The sequence below is a fragment of the Myotis myotis genome, unplaced genomic scaffold, assembly GCF_014108235.1.
Source record: "Myotis myotis isolate mMyoMyo1 unplaced genomic scaffold, mMyoMyo1.p scaffold_m19_p_8, whole genome shotgun sequence".
NCBI lineage: Eukaryota > Metazoa > Chordata > Mammalia > Chiroptera > Vespertilionidae > Myotis > Myotis myotis.
In genome coordinates, this window is record NW_023416390.1 from 38,170,548 (window position 1) to 38,185,208 (window position 14,661).

The following is a 14,661-nucleotide window of genomic DNA, read 5'->3' on the forward strand; positions in this document are numbered from 1 at the left end:
ATGGGTTTGCTCGTTTGTTAGTGTTCTCTTCCCCGCAACTTTTGTCTCCATTCAGAGCAGGAAAAGGCGGCAACGAGGTCTCGAGACTGCTCACCGCGTCAAACAGGCGTCCGCTCGGCCCGCAGCAAGTTCCCCGGGGAGACCCAAGCACGGTGTCCCGGCGACTCTGCAAAAAGATGAAAGGCAGGGGCGCGGCCCATGGTCCTCGTCTCGTCCGCGTGTCCGAGCTGGAAAAGGCCACGCTGCGTGCAGGGCCGCATGCACGCTTAAGAGAGTTGTTGGTGAAGGTTGTGTGAGGGATGCAGGTGGGTTGACAAAGAACACTTAAGCTGGAAATTCCACACTGAGGTTGGACATGGAGAGGGAAAGAAAAATAGAGCACGGACTAGCCGGGGGAAATGTGCTCGGAGGTTGGTGCAGCAAGATGCTACGGGAAACCAATGATGTCAAGGTTCGGAACTAATTTCCAAATGAGTTTGGGCATACCCTTTTGTTGTTTTTAAAAATCTCGCGAGGAAGACTATAAGATCCCATTCAAAATCAGGCACGAACTTCTTTCTAATGGTTTGCCAGTACAGTCTCTATAAAATCACATCCAAAGTCCATACTCACTTTCCAGTACCATCCTGCTATCATCTGGACCTTACGTATTCCACGAAATATTCAGGGAACTAGAACAGTGATACTTTTATTTTCTCTTATTCGTTTGAAACTTCACTATTACTCTTTTCTTTGGATTTTAAAGACGTTTCAGCCTTCAAGAGTCCTATGGCAAAAAGCAGCTAGCAGTTTAGAGGCCCTCAAAAATAGGCCAGAGTCTAGCTGCCTGTAGGAAAGGTAAGGAGGGAGAATGAGGGAGGAGATACCCAAGGTTCTGGTCAAAAGACCATAAAGTACACTGCCTTCAGTATCATTCAGGGCCCTAGTGGACTCCACCTTACCCGACTTTTCCCAGCTTCCATTCCATCATCTCCACAGACTGTTGCTGACTCTATATCCTTGCTTCTCAGTTTGTTCCTGGTCTTTCCGTACAATAACTTCATGATCTTCAAGATCTGGTGGAGCCAGAACTTTTCCTTCACTGTATCTTTCCACCGCTCCCAGTCACATCTCTCCCGCAATTTTCTGATATGCAACTGAATAATGTCTACATCCTTTACGTGGGGACTAAATTGTACAGTAAATAATATGACTGGCCTCTGAGGGTATGTTTGACTTTCCAGCCAAATTGTAAACTGTGAGAGAATAAAGAGCATTTCTCAGTAGTCTTCCTATACCTCTTACACTTTTAGTACAGTGCCAGTCCCACAAGGAGCAGTGAGTTCTTTTGAAGTAAATTTTCTATACTTTATGTCCTTCAGAAGGACGGTGGAATGGTAAGATACTTGCTTTATGTTGTTTCTCTAAGACCTGTTGTCTTTTACTTAGTTTTATTGTTGTTTAAACACACTTTTAGACAATAAAGAATTCTTGAGAAAAGCAATAATGAACCATAATTTACATTTAAAAACTAAACCACCAGAGTTAATAAAGGAAGAAAAATTGTCAGCGGGTAACAACAGTTGTTGAGTTTACAATAGCACAATCCTCTGTTTTCTTCTACATGCTGATTTTTAATGCAAAATGTTAAATACAGAAATAATGAGAGGGAAATCCTTGAAATAGCTGGGGTTATCATTATATTCTCAACTTTGAGATTTTAAAAAGTGCCCAAGGTGTTTTATTTATTCAATAATGAATGCCCTATCACACATGAGGAGAGTCTCTAGCTATTTGCTTCTTCAAAGTTTTTTTTCCAAACAGGTACTGTATTGTAGACCAACTGTACATCCACATTGCAGAAATTCTACATAAAGGATAATATCTGAGCTACTGATGCTTACAAGATGGAGAAACACATTTATATTACACTAGAGGCCCAGTGCACAAACTTTGTGCACTGGTAGGGTCCCTAGCAGCTGGCTGTGGACAGCCGGGTACTCCCTCCCTTTCCCAGGCCGGCCCCGCCCCCTGGCCAAACTCCGGGAAAAACTCCAGGTTGGTTGAGGGGACAATTTGCATACTATGCTTTTATTATATAGGATGTGGATAATTCCATCCAGCATGATGTAATGGAAACAGTAGGGTCTTTGGTGTCAGACTGAAGTTTGAAATCTGTTTCTGTCTCTCTCTAGTTGTATGGCTTAGAGCAAGACAGCTAATATCTCTCTGGTCATCACATTCCTCATCTGTGAAATAGCAATCATGATGACGATCTAAGGTGATGTGAGGATGACATAGAATACGGTAGGTACTCAGTATAGCTATTGGAATTATTATATTGCAGAAGGCAAAAATCAATTTCATATGGGGCAGTTATTCTTATACTAGTAAATGGCATGTGTCTTCATGCTTATGCAGCTGAATTTTTAAAATGCCATAAATTCAGGCTAGGACAGAAAACACTCTAGTTAAATTAGGCAGTTATAAATAGAAAAGCTTATATCAAAACTGCAACATTATGCTCAGTTCAATTACTTCAGTTATTTTTTTGTTTTCCCAGATTTTAACACATATCTCAAAATTAGAAAACAAGATTTACTATTAGGTAGACTAAAGCATTTCAGTTCTAGTTATGGTATTGTTTCTTCAATATTTACAAGATCAAAAATGTTCTTTTATGCATCTAAATCTTAATAATTCAGAATCTGATCAGAGAGTGATAATGATGCAGCTTACCAAATTTTCAACCTTTATTAAGACAAAGGGGAGCTGGGAGCTATTAGGTAAGTAGAGTGCAGATTAAACAAAGAGAGCACCATTTTATATTTCAAATAGAAGCCCGATGCACGAAATTCGTGCAAAGGACTTGGCCCTCACAGCCCCGGCTTCGTCTGGAAGGACATCGGGCTGTCCAGTCTAATTAGCATATTACACTTTGATTATTATATCTACGATTACCTGGAGAGAAAAATTCTATATGAAATAAGGTTGGAAAACACTGCATGTTATATCCTCATCGTCCCTTATCCCAACCCAGTCATAATGAATGTTAAAGACTTGATAAGTCCTCAAAATTTACTTAAAAAAAAAAAAAAGACTTACCTTTGTTTAACTCACTGTTTCTAAAATGTATTTCAACATGAAATCATTTGGGCCTCTCAATATAACTATTAACATTTCCAAGAATAACAGTGGAATCATTTGCCATAGTATAAAAGATAATGAAAGGAAAATGTTACTCAGCAAATGAATACTTCAAAAATGTTTAAAGATTTATTTATAAATCATATTATTGAACTCTGAGGAAAAGTGGTTTGTCTAACTTAGATTGTTTTTTTATGTATATATATATTTTATTGTCATTATTAATCATTAGAGCAGTGGTTCTCAACCTGTGGGTCGTGACCCCTTTGTGGGTCGAATGACCCTTTCACAGGGGTTGCCTAAAACCATCAGAAAACACATATATAATTACATATCGTTTTTGTGATTAATCACTATGCTTTAATTATGTTCAATTTGTAACAATGAAAATACATCCTGCATATCAGATATTTACATTACGATTCATAACAGTAGCAAAATTACAGTTATGAAGTAGCAACGAAAATAATTTTATGGTTGGGGGTCACCACAACATGAGGAACTGTATTAAAGGGTCGCGGCATTAGGAAGGTTGAGAACCACTGCATTAGAGTATTTCTGGTTTTTGTATATATTTGAAAGTAATAAAATTGTATATTTAAGGTGTATAATTACACCTATTATTCTTTCACCTTAGCAAAAAAATCAAGGGTTATGATACTAGTTCATTGTCCTATAAATGTTTCATAAGGGAGCATTAATATAGTATAACAATACAGTATTTTAATTTCCCATATTTTCCCAAGTACGTATTAAAAGGAGAAGCAGGTGTCAATACCACAGGAACTTTACCTTGAACATTATTTACATAATCTGGAAAAGTTTTATACTGTCTGATTTTGTGCATGTTGAAAACTTGTAATTTCATCCCTCACTTCATCACTCCCAGATCACGATTTTTCCACTTGCTACATAATGTGAAATTGACTCTCTCTGTGGTAAACCTTGTAGAGAGCTTGATTTCTTCTCAGTGGCTCAATTCTCTGGTGTTTCTGAGCAACAGGTAAGAATGGCTCATCTATTCTTCATCAATAATGGCATGAAGCACGATTATATAACAGAATAAGCTTTATTTGGTCTGTTTCATGAATTAATGAAACAACTCAAAAGAGGTTTTTATATCCTCATAACTGGACATAGTTACACATAGGAAAGCCAAAATATTTTTAATTCAGCTGTGAAGTCTTAATGCTCAAGATTAGGTCAGTCCTTTATTATTTTTCTTTTTAGTCCTGTCCTAAAATATTGCTATTAAAGATCTCTGACATTATGAATCATAAACGCTTTTAAGGTGTATCTATTGCTATCAAGTGCTCAATCTGTGCCACTTGAGAGTAAACATTTTTCTGCAGTACACAACAGGGGGATGTCAATATTGTATTTCTCAGTTTTAAAACTGTCCTGTGATCAATTATTGATACACATTTGTTTCCCAATTTAAGATTATTGCTAGCTCTTATGTATGTGATTACTTACCATATGCAGCCATTAGAACTATTAAAATTTTTATCATTTCACTATGCATATCTTTGGAATTATATATTTACATGTAAATATCTCCTATATTTTATGAGGATCAGAAAAAAAGAAGTTTGTGACTATATGAACCATGTATCTATCTACTATTAATGTATCTTTAAAAGCTTTAAATGGTGCAGATCTTATAAATGGTTCTTGAAAACATACACACAATGTCTTTTTTAAAAATAATTCTGATGTGTGCCTGAACCACACTGCCTCTCCCATCACATTTCCCTTCTCTAATCTGCCTTCTGCAGCCCCTTCATGCCCATCTCAGAACAAACACAATCTGCATTCAGAACAGGACCCTTTACAAGTTGAATGGAGTTATTTTGGGTGAGTCATTGAAAACACAGTACAAAACCTTTCCTCACTCGCCAGAAGTGCATTTTTTAAATTAAGCCAAAGCGAACAAGGCTTGGCAAGTTTGAAGGTGGACAGAATGGGGAGAGGGCAGGGTTTCTGCCAGACTCAGATAGGATTCTGCTAAACCTTTTTGGCTATTTATATGTACCTCCACCAGTTTCTTTTACCATCACTAAACAAAAAGTGCAAGATTGAACAAGTAGGAAGCAGGGACACTCCATTTCAACCAGCACTGATGGTGAGCAAAACCAGATCTACTATAGTGCAGCCACAGCTTTAAATCCCCCTTTTTTTTTTCATTCTTTAATTCAGAAGCTATAAGATGTATCCACTCAGTAATCTCTTTCTTCTGATTAAATCAATTTGGCCAATTAGTAATGCTTATAGGCAATTTTTATCTTTATTTTTAAAATATATTTGTATTTATTTCAGAGAGGAAAGGACAAGGAGAGGGGAAAAGAAATAGGAGCAGCAATGATGAGAGAGAATCATTGATCAGCTGCCTCTCCTGCACACGCCCTACTGGGGATTGAGCCCTCAACCAGGCATGTGTTCTTACTGGGAATTGAACTTAACCATTGAGTAACACCGGTCAGGCTATAGGCATTTAGAAAGTTGTTAAAAATTCAGTATGCAGTCCTTTAAAATTGCTTTTAAAGTAAGTGAAGTTCATGAGAGTTAATCGAAATATTAAAAGAAACAGAGCTATAGAGACAGAAAATAAGCTACTTCCTAAGAAACTTTAAAAATTGAATTGCTATAATCAAAGTCTATACAGTGTCTTGATAAATTTTGGATATTTAACATGCAGGTATCTACAGAACATATTACTCACCCTTTATCCTGCAGAGAACTTTTTTTAGCAACAATAGAAGTGATCACTCTTCTACAACCTGGTATAAATTTGTTGAGGTTCACATCTCATGAGTGAGGAGAAACCTGGAATCAAGATGGAGACAGTCTTAAACATGTAATGGTAATTCAGATCTATTTTGCTATAAAATCTGATAGTCCCCGAAAGTCACCTTTAACTCAGCCAGTTACTATGGGCTAATTAACCCATCCTGTAGGGGGCCCTTTAGTTATAAGTGTTCCCATTCACAAAGGGTCTGTCTCCACACTGTGGGGACACAGTTGGCCTTACTAGGTGTAATTATGCAAGTATTCTTGAACTCCCTTAGGATTATCAGTTTCCACAAGGCAGGGTGACAATTGTTGGTTATACAGAATGAAAATGCAGTGTTTGAAAGTTCATTTGGCTATGGAAGCACTAGGGTTATAATAAACAAACACATATTTCCTGCTGTAGTTAAGAGCATAGCAAAGAACTCTGGTTTCCCACATGTGGGGGAATTTTTCTTTTCTGGTTAAGCAATTGTTTTTAAAATATAAAATGCAGTAGTTACACAGCCTTCAAAGCTTATCTCACCCATCTAAGAATGATTTTTATCACATTTAGTTGCATTTAAATATAACCTACATATGATCAAAAGTTAAAGTGATTAAATATCTGTTGATGGGAACTCAATGCTAAGAACTTCCCCACAATCTTGTTTCAAAGCAGGCAGAAAAGTGAAGCAAACTTCCATTATAATTTCTTTGGAGAAAGTTTATTATTACTTTCAGGTAGCATGTTTGGCCTAGATTACAGTAGTACAAATCAAACAGCTTAAAGTTATGTTTATTAATAGACTGTTATTAAATAAAAGAACTACAGGGTAAAGGTCAGCACACAGGTTGTTTTGTTTATTTTTAAAAAATCCTCTGAGCCCATGTCTTTCCAACTTTTTCTAAACAAGTCAGCCCAAGTTGGCACCTTCAAACCTTTAAATACTGTAATTATAATAGTGCTGATATTCAATTTGGAGAAATGCTGTTAGAAGAGCAATTATGTCAGTGGACCCAAGGAAATAACAATGTTAAAAATAGATGATTTTGATGGAGTACTTGTTGTGTGCCAGACACTGTATTTAGAGCTGGATTTAGTCTCCTTTAATACAACAACTCTGTAAGGGCTTGTGTTATTCTCACTTTACAGAGAGGAAAACTGAGCTTTATGAAGGCGAACACTTGCCCAAGCCACATACTAGGAAGTTGCAGAGTGGAACCAGGACTTTTGCTCTGCAAAGCCCCTGCGTGCTCTTACCTAAGATGTGTGACTGCCTGGGAGTATTCCAGGTCCACTGTTGGGCAGAGGGTCAGCGTGACTTACAAGTGGAAGGAGTTCTAGGAAAGTGATGAACTACTACAATGTCCTCATTTTACAGGAGGAAAACTGCGCTCAAAAACTTTAAATAGCCTGCATGAGGTCAGCCACCTAGTTAGTGATAGAATTCATTAGGAACAAGAGTCCACATCTCAACAGCCCTACAAATATTAATAAAAGCAAAGCTAGAAAAACTGCTTCTATTTTATCAAACATGAAAAACTCTAGAGACTGTAAAAACAGAGTTTATTAGCCAAGCTTCTTCAGTGTTACATGTCAGTTGAGTCCTCTTGGACACCTGGCCACCCTAGGATTGAGTGATGTCCACAGAGTCCTGTCCTCAGCAGCCTTGGTCAGGTCCTATAGACTCATGCCTCTTGCTTCTTTTATGGATTTATCCATCTCCTATTTGGTTTGTCTCTTTTCCTGCTACCTTCTATTTTTCCCAGCATTGTTATCTTTTCCAAAGAACCCTGCCTTCTCATGATGTGCCCAAAGTAGGACACCTTCAGTTTTGTCATTTTTGCCTCTAGTGGTTTCAAGCTTAATGTGCTCTAGGACCTACTTGTTCACCTTTCTGTTGGTCCAGGGTAGCCACAGAGCTCTTTTCCAACACTGTATTTCAAATGAATCGACTTTTTGCCTATCAGATTTCTTGCTATTCAACTCCCGCATGCATCCGTAGTACTTGGGAATAGGAGGGTGTGAATGGTTTTAGCCTTGGTCCCTAATGACACATCTTTGCTCTCGATCTTTCCTATTCTTCTGTTGCTGCCCTTTCTAATCTCAGCCTTCTCTTCATTTGTTGGCTGCAGCCTCCATTTGAATTGACTGAACCAAAGTAAGCAAAATCCTTAACAATTTTGGTATTTCCATTATCTATGCAAAAGTTGTATATTTCTTCAGTAGTCATGATATTTGTCTTGATGTTCAAATGCAATTCTGCTTTGGCAGTTTCTTCTTACTCTTTCATCAGAAGTCATTTCAATTTATTGCTGCTTACTGCCAGTATGATGGTATCATCTGCATATCTTGTTATTTATTTTACCAATTTTCACTCCTCCTTCCTCTGAGTGTAGCCCAGTTTTTAATATGATTTGTTCTGCGTACAGATTAAACAAATAGAGACATAAAACACACCCTTTTATGACACCTTTGCCTATCGGAAACCATTCTGTCCTTCCATATTCTGTCCTACAGTGACTTCCTGTCCACAATACAGGTTACATATCAAGATGATCAGGTGCTGTGGTACACATATTTCTTTTAGAGCACCCCAGAACTCTGAGGAGACATTCCTGGTCCAGCCACATTCTTGTACTCAGAGGACTTTCCCAAAGGGAACAATGTTCATCATCAAAAAGTGAGATTTTTTTTACTTTTCAACCTAAAATCTGGTCTTCGAAGCAACCCTCAACTGCTCAATATGGGACCTGGAGTTTTAAGATTTTACCTAAGAATTATTTGAAACTCAATTTCAAAGAGAAACAATATTCATAAAGTTTTTCTTAAGGATAAAAATCCAGCTATTACTGTGACTAATATATATTCTATGTGATTATTTCAATATATTAAGACTTACCTGTGACTTAAAGCAGACCTGCAAAGAGCAGGGTGCCTTGATAAGATCAAATGATTTCCAAAAAGCTAGTTTTTACAAAATCACTCTGTAATTCATGCGATGGCATCCGTCTATATTGATTTTCAGTATGGGCAATGCCATGGATTGAAATGCACTGTCTCTAATAGAGAATCTCCCCAAAGTTAAGCATATCACCCTGTATTCTCTTTAGGAGGATGTCAGTAGAAATATCTTTTTACAATGTGTGTTCCAAGAAGAGTCAAAATTACTGAGACTTTCTAAAAAAACAATCTCAAGGGCACTGGGACTTGGATAAATGACAATGTTTCTGTTTTTACATTGGTTGCTAGAAAATTGAGAGCCAGATGTGTGGCTCACTCATGGTAGATGAGTAGGCCATCATGGTATGCATCTTAAACCTTATTCACAGCTCTAATTTGTCCCCACCCTTGTTTTTTGTTCTTTCAGTTTTTCTTTTTCTCGAAATAATCTTGTGTAATTTTTTTATATTTCTTCTCTGCAACAGGGGAAAGAAAATAACTAAATAAAATATGTTAGAATATTATTCAAAATTATGCTTAATGTACAAATATTTATATTTATAGCAGAATATTAGGAGGGAAATAAATATGTTTTGTTAGAAAGGCAATGTTATGCCTACTTTTTTTCTTTGATTTTACAAACTTTTAGAAATTGTATTTATAATTTAAGGAGGAAAAGTGATTTCAACTTTGAAAACTGTAGTTATTTATTCCAGAGGTAGAAGAAGTATGGGAAGTATGTGCATGACCCCATGATTATGTTAGGGCAAGTGGGGGACTGTGATAAAGTGAGGTTGGAATGGTAGATGAGAACCAAATTTTAAAGGCCATAATGTGCTATTCTAAGGGATTGTATTATTGCCGGTGGGAAGATGTACGCAGCTTTCAGTTTTTAACTAATGTTCTTTATTGGAAGTTTTTTCCTTTTTATTGGGGTGCCATTGGTTAACAAAATGGACAGGTTTCAGGTGCACAATTCTACAACATATCATCTGTACACTGTATTGTGTGTGCATCACTCCAAGTCAAGTCTCTGTCCATCACCATTTATCCCACTATACCCTGTTTCACCTCTCTTCATGCCCCCCCTCCACCGCAGCAATCACCACACTTTTGTCCATGCCCAAGAGTTTCTCTCTCTCTCTCTCTCTCTCTCTCTCTCTCTCTCTCTCTCTCTCTCTCTCTCTCTCCCTCCCTCCCTCCCTCCCTCTCTCCCTCTCTCCACCCTCCTCTCCCAGCCCCCCCCCCACTCGCCCCTAACAGCTATCAGCCTGTTCTCTGTCTATAAGTCTGTCACTCTTTTGCTTATAAGTTCATTTTTTTTTATTAGATTCCACATGTGAGTGAAATTGTATGGTAATTATCTTTTTCTGACTCGCTTAACCAGTAACAATATAGTTGAAAGAGTGGGAAATGTTAAGTCCTCAGGCAAGGGTGGCTTAATAGTATAGAAAAGGAGGTTGATAAAGACTTCAGTGAGTTAGAACAGTGGAGGTAGGGGCTACAATTAGATTTGACAAATTAGAACTGGGCCTGGAGGAAGAAACAGAACATGCCCAAGATATGTTTTCTACTTAGTAGGTAGAAATTGGTAGGTATTGGTGTTTCAACATGAGAGAGAATGTGTGAGAATTGGGTATTTTATGTTAATTTGTTTGAGAGTAAAGAGAACAAGAGGAAGAAAGAAAATGAGTTTATTATTGGGCCTATTAGATAGGAGGTGTTTATATGACACACTGATGGAAATGTAGCTCCAAGCATTCAGAAATACAGTGCAGTGCTGAACTCTGGATAAAGTTTGGTTTAGATATTGTAGGGGTGTGTGCATGTGGGATACTGGGGATCATTAGTACCAGAGAGCAGCCCTTTTCCTATTTTCCAAGAAAACGATTCTAAACTAAACCTATTGAGGCCGTAGTCGTCAATGACCCCTAAAATGCCAAATCCAGCAGATGCTTTTCAGCCCTCATTTTATAGGTATTCTTGTAGAGCTCTTGCCAGGACTGACTGTTCTCATTTCTTTCTTGATTTTATAATTTTTGGTTCTCCAACATTTCAGTCTCCTTCACTGGGTTTCATTCTTTTACCAGCTTTATCATTGTGTTCCTGAGAGTTTCCCTCTCTTGTGTTCACACATTCCACACACTCTCTCTGACTGAGACGGCAAAGGCTTCAGATGGAGGAATTTTGGGAGGAACAACAGTTTGTTGAATATGTGAAGTTTGAAAAGCCTGTTAGACATCCAAGTGGATATGTTGAGTAGGCATTTGGATATATGAATATAGAGTTCAAGGGGAAAATCTGGACTGGAATATGTATACATTTAGAAGTCATCAACCTATAGATGGTATCTAAAGATAAAAACAAAACAAAACAAACAAAAAACTGTTGTGGTCTCCGGGGGCAAATTGGTAAAGAATGAAGAGATATCCAAGGCCAGTGTCTTGGGGTACTTCACATTTTAGAGGCAGATAAATGAGAAGAACCAGCAACAGAGGCTGAGAAAGCCCAGGAGAAAGGCAGGAAGAGAATTAAGAGAAAGTGGTGATCAGAGGCAACTGAAGAAAAAAAAAAGGTTTCAAAAAAGGAGGAAATGGTCAATTCTACCAACTTCCTGATTAATTGATTAAAATGAAGACTGAGAAGTGACCTCTGTATTTGGCAATACAGATGTTATTGCTGACCTTGAATATAATTGTGGGGAGTAGTGAAAAGTGAAGCCTTGATTACAGCAAGAATCTGTGGGACTGATTCCTTTTAGAAGAGTGAAATAGGAAGTAGCAATGGTACTCAAAACTAGAACAATCAATTTGTTAAGTTGAACAAAAAAGCAGGAAAACCATTATATAGCCATTCAAAATAATAAATATTGTTTCTTGGATAAGGCTGGGGGGAAAAAAACCAGTTCTAATGCTTTGACCCCTCTGAACTTATTCCCAGTTAATTTTAATATTAGACCTTACAGTGATATGCTATCATTTCTCGGTAAAGCAGCATGAGCGAGGTAAAGGCAGACACAGTAAATGTAGACATCTGATGAAGGAAAGAACAAAGATAGGAAAATAGCTGAAAAGAAATGTGAGGTTGAAAAAGGACTTGAATTATTTTTTAGGAGAAATGAATGGAAATAAAACAAGAACAAGTAGACAGAGAAAGGTTAAATGTATACAGAAAAGGTTAGGTATTTGAAGGGATAAGATCTTGAGAAAAAGAGGAAAATTAATAGAAGAATGTCATATCTTTGTCGTAGATGGGAAGGAAATACAAATGTATTTCCACCAATGTAGTTAAATTTTCGGGTTGGGGGGAGATAATTTAAAGGAGTTCACACCTAATATCCTATTTGTACTCAGAGAATTAGGCCAGGTCATCTGCTGAAGTGATGGAACGTAAGCTGTTTGGGGAATTAAAAAGAGTTTAGAATAGCTATTATTAAAAATGGAAACAAAACTACAAGGAAGAAGTAAAATATTTGTTTGGCAGTTATATATTCCTCTAAACCAGCGGTTCTCAACCTGTGGGTCGCGAACAACGAAAATACATCCTGCTTATCAGATATTTACATGACGATTCATAACAGTAGCATAATTACAGTTATGAAGTAGCAACGAAAATAATTTTATGGTTGGGGGTCACCACAACATGAGGAACTGTGAAAGGGTCACGGCATTAGGAAGGCTGAGAACCAATGCCGGAAACATCTTATAAATATTAGCTCATTTATTCATTATAATATACTCATGGGATATGCTTGATTATTATCCCCTTTTTGCAGATGAAGAAAATGAGGCATAAAGTGGTCATGCTATTTTCCTATTGGGCACCCAAGCTAGTAAGGGGAGGTACCTCAGTAGTCTGGCTCCAGACTCCATTCTCTTAACCACTTCACAATGCTGAGGACAATGATATATGACTTTATTTTGAAGGCTTCCTAGTAGGTATGCAAGTATTGAACTTCAAAAGATACAATTTTAGATTCATTCAGGATAGGAGTTCAGAGGTTGAGTATGATGGACGTTAAGGGATTAGTTAATGAGTTAAACCATGGAATGCAGACTAGATGGAAAAGGTCATGCAAGAGGGAAGGAAGCAGCTTATAGAAGGGCTCAGAGATTTGAATGTTTGCTATTTGACTAAGGTTTTAGATTCCTTATGAAGTCAAAGAGTTAGTTTGATAGAAGTGAGGAAGAAGGATAGATGAAAGGATCAGGAATTCATAGTAAGACAGTACAATTGTAAAGTGTAATTAAGAGAGGTGAGGAGTTGCTGGATGACTAGGTAGCACTGGGGTGTGGTGCTGAAGTCTAAAGGCCTGTGTAGCAGCTGAGATCAAGAAATGATGAGTTTAGGGTGTTGGGTGGGGCATCTCTATAAATATTGAAGTCACATATGAATCACTCAAGAGGAGACAGGAAGAGGGGTGGGGAGAAAATGGCTCCAGAAACCAGTTGATTGCAGTGTGAGTAAGATTAGAGACCAGGAGGCAATGGAGTCATAGGCCAAACTTTCTCGTAACTAACTATCTGCCCCTGAGTGTGTTAAGGAAGCCAAAAGTGCCCATACCACTACAATGCCTAAACTGGCAGCATTTCTGAAGAGCTTTTCAAAGGGGTTGAATTGTTGAAATGATTAAAGCCTTAAATTACTCAGAGGTCCAACACATTAGCAAAGTAAATATTAACACACATTACTTTCCCTAGCCCACACAAAACCATTATCATTTAAGTACAAATAGGGCCCTAAGGATATGGATAAGTTTTAAAGGGTAGGGGAGTAGGAGGAGGAAGGGAACACAGGAAACTGAGGTTTGATTTGGCCATGAGTAATGTGAACTAACATAAAGGAGGAGAAAGGAACCAGCAGCCTCAGAGAGAGAGAGAGCCTCTAATGCAGCGGTTCTCAACCTGTGGGTCGCGACCCCTTTGGCGGTCGAACCTTTCACAGGGGCCGCCTAAGACCATCCTGCATATCAGATACTTACATTATGATTTATAACAGTAGCAACATTACAGTTATGAAGTAGCAACGAAAATAATTTTATGGTTGGGTCACAGCATGAGGAACTGTATTTAAAGGGCCAGAAGTTTGAGAACCACTGCGTCTAATCAATGCATGCCCTGGGAATAATGTGGAAAAGGGGAAATGTGAGGCATATTCTTCCCTCGGTTCAGAATACTCAATAAGAAATTGTTTTAATTATTTCAGATGCAGTGATATGGATATTCCCCATTCTAACAAAGTTAAGACCCTCAAAGACAAAAAATATTTTTTGCATGTACCTGTCGAGTTTTTCCAGCACCATTTATTAAAGAGACTGTCTTTACCCCATTGTGTGCTCTTGCCTTCTTTGCCAAATATTAAGTGACCAGAAAGGTGTGGGTTTATTTCTGGGCTCCCTGTTCTGTTCAATTGATCCATTTGCCTATTCTTATACCACGACCAGGCTGTTTTGATTACAATAACCTTGTAATATAGTTTGATATCAGGTATTTGATACTTCTAATTTTATTCTTTCTGAAGATTGCTGAGGCTGTTAGAGGTCTTTTTTGGTTCCATATAAGTTTTTAGAATATTTGTTCTAGATCTGTGAGATATGCCATTGGTATTTTAATAGGGTTTATGTTGAATCTACGTATTGCTTTGAATAGTATGGGATATTTTAATTATGTTAATTCTTCCAGTCCATGAACACAGTGTGTTCTTCCACTTATTTGTGTCTTCCTCAGTTTCTTTCTTGAGTATTTTATAATCTTCCAAGTACAGGTCCTTTACCTCCTTGGTTATTCCTAGGTAACTTATTTTTTGTTGTAATAGTAAAT

The 14,661-nt window shown here is 37.6% G+C and overlaps 2 long non-coding RNA genes across 5 annotated transcripts in view; one reads left to right on the forward strand and one right to left on the reverse strand.

The window, feature by feature from the left end:
* The first annotated feature begins 169 nt into the window (after nucleotides 1-169).
* On the forward strand, nucleotides 170-14,167 carry LOC118661877. Of its 2 annotated transcripts, none has more exons than XR_004969512.1 (6): nucleotides 170-305; nucleotides 2,175-2,286; nucleotides 4,016-4,129; nucleotides 4,905-4,983; nucleotides 5,863-5,989; nucleotides 14,048-14,167. It is a non-coding gene; the product is annotated as an uncharacterized LOC118661877 (long non-coding RNA). The 2 variants fall into 2 exon arrangements; XR_004969511.1 differs by lacking the exon at nucleotides 170-305 and adding an exon at nucleotides 367-451.
* Nucleotides 2,286-14,661, reverse strand: part of LOC118661879 — a 107,457-nt gene continuing 95,081 nt past the window's right edge. For all 3 annotated transcript variants that reach the window (XR_004969515.1, XR_004969513.1, XR_004969514.1), the window contains 2 exons: nucleotides 5,849-5,952; nucleotides 2,286-3,149 (listed from right to left, as the gene is read on the reverse strand). This is a non-coding gene — a long non-coding RNA (uncharacterized LOC118661879). The remainder of the gene's footprint in view (nucleotides 3,150-5,848; nucleotides 5,953-14,661) is intronic.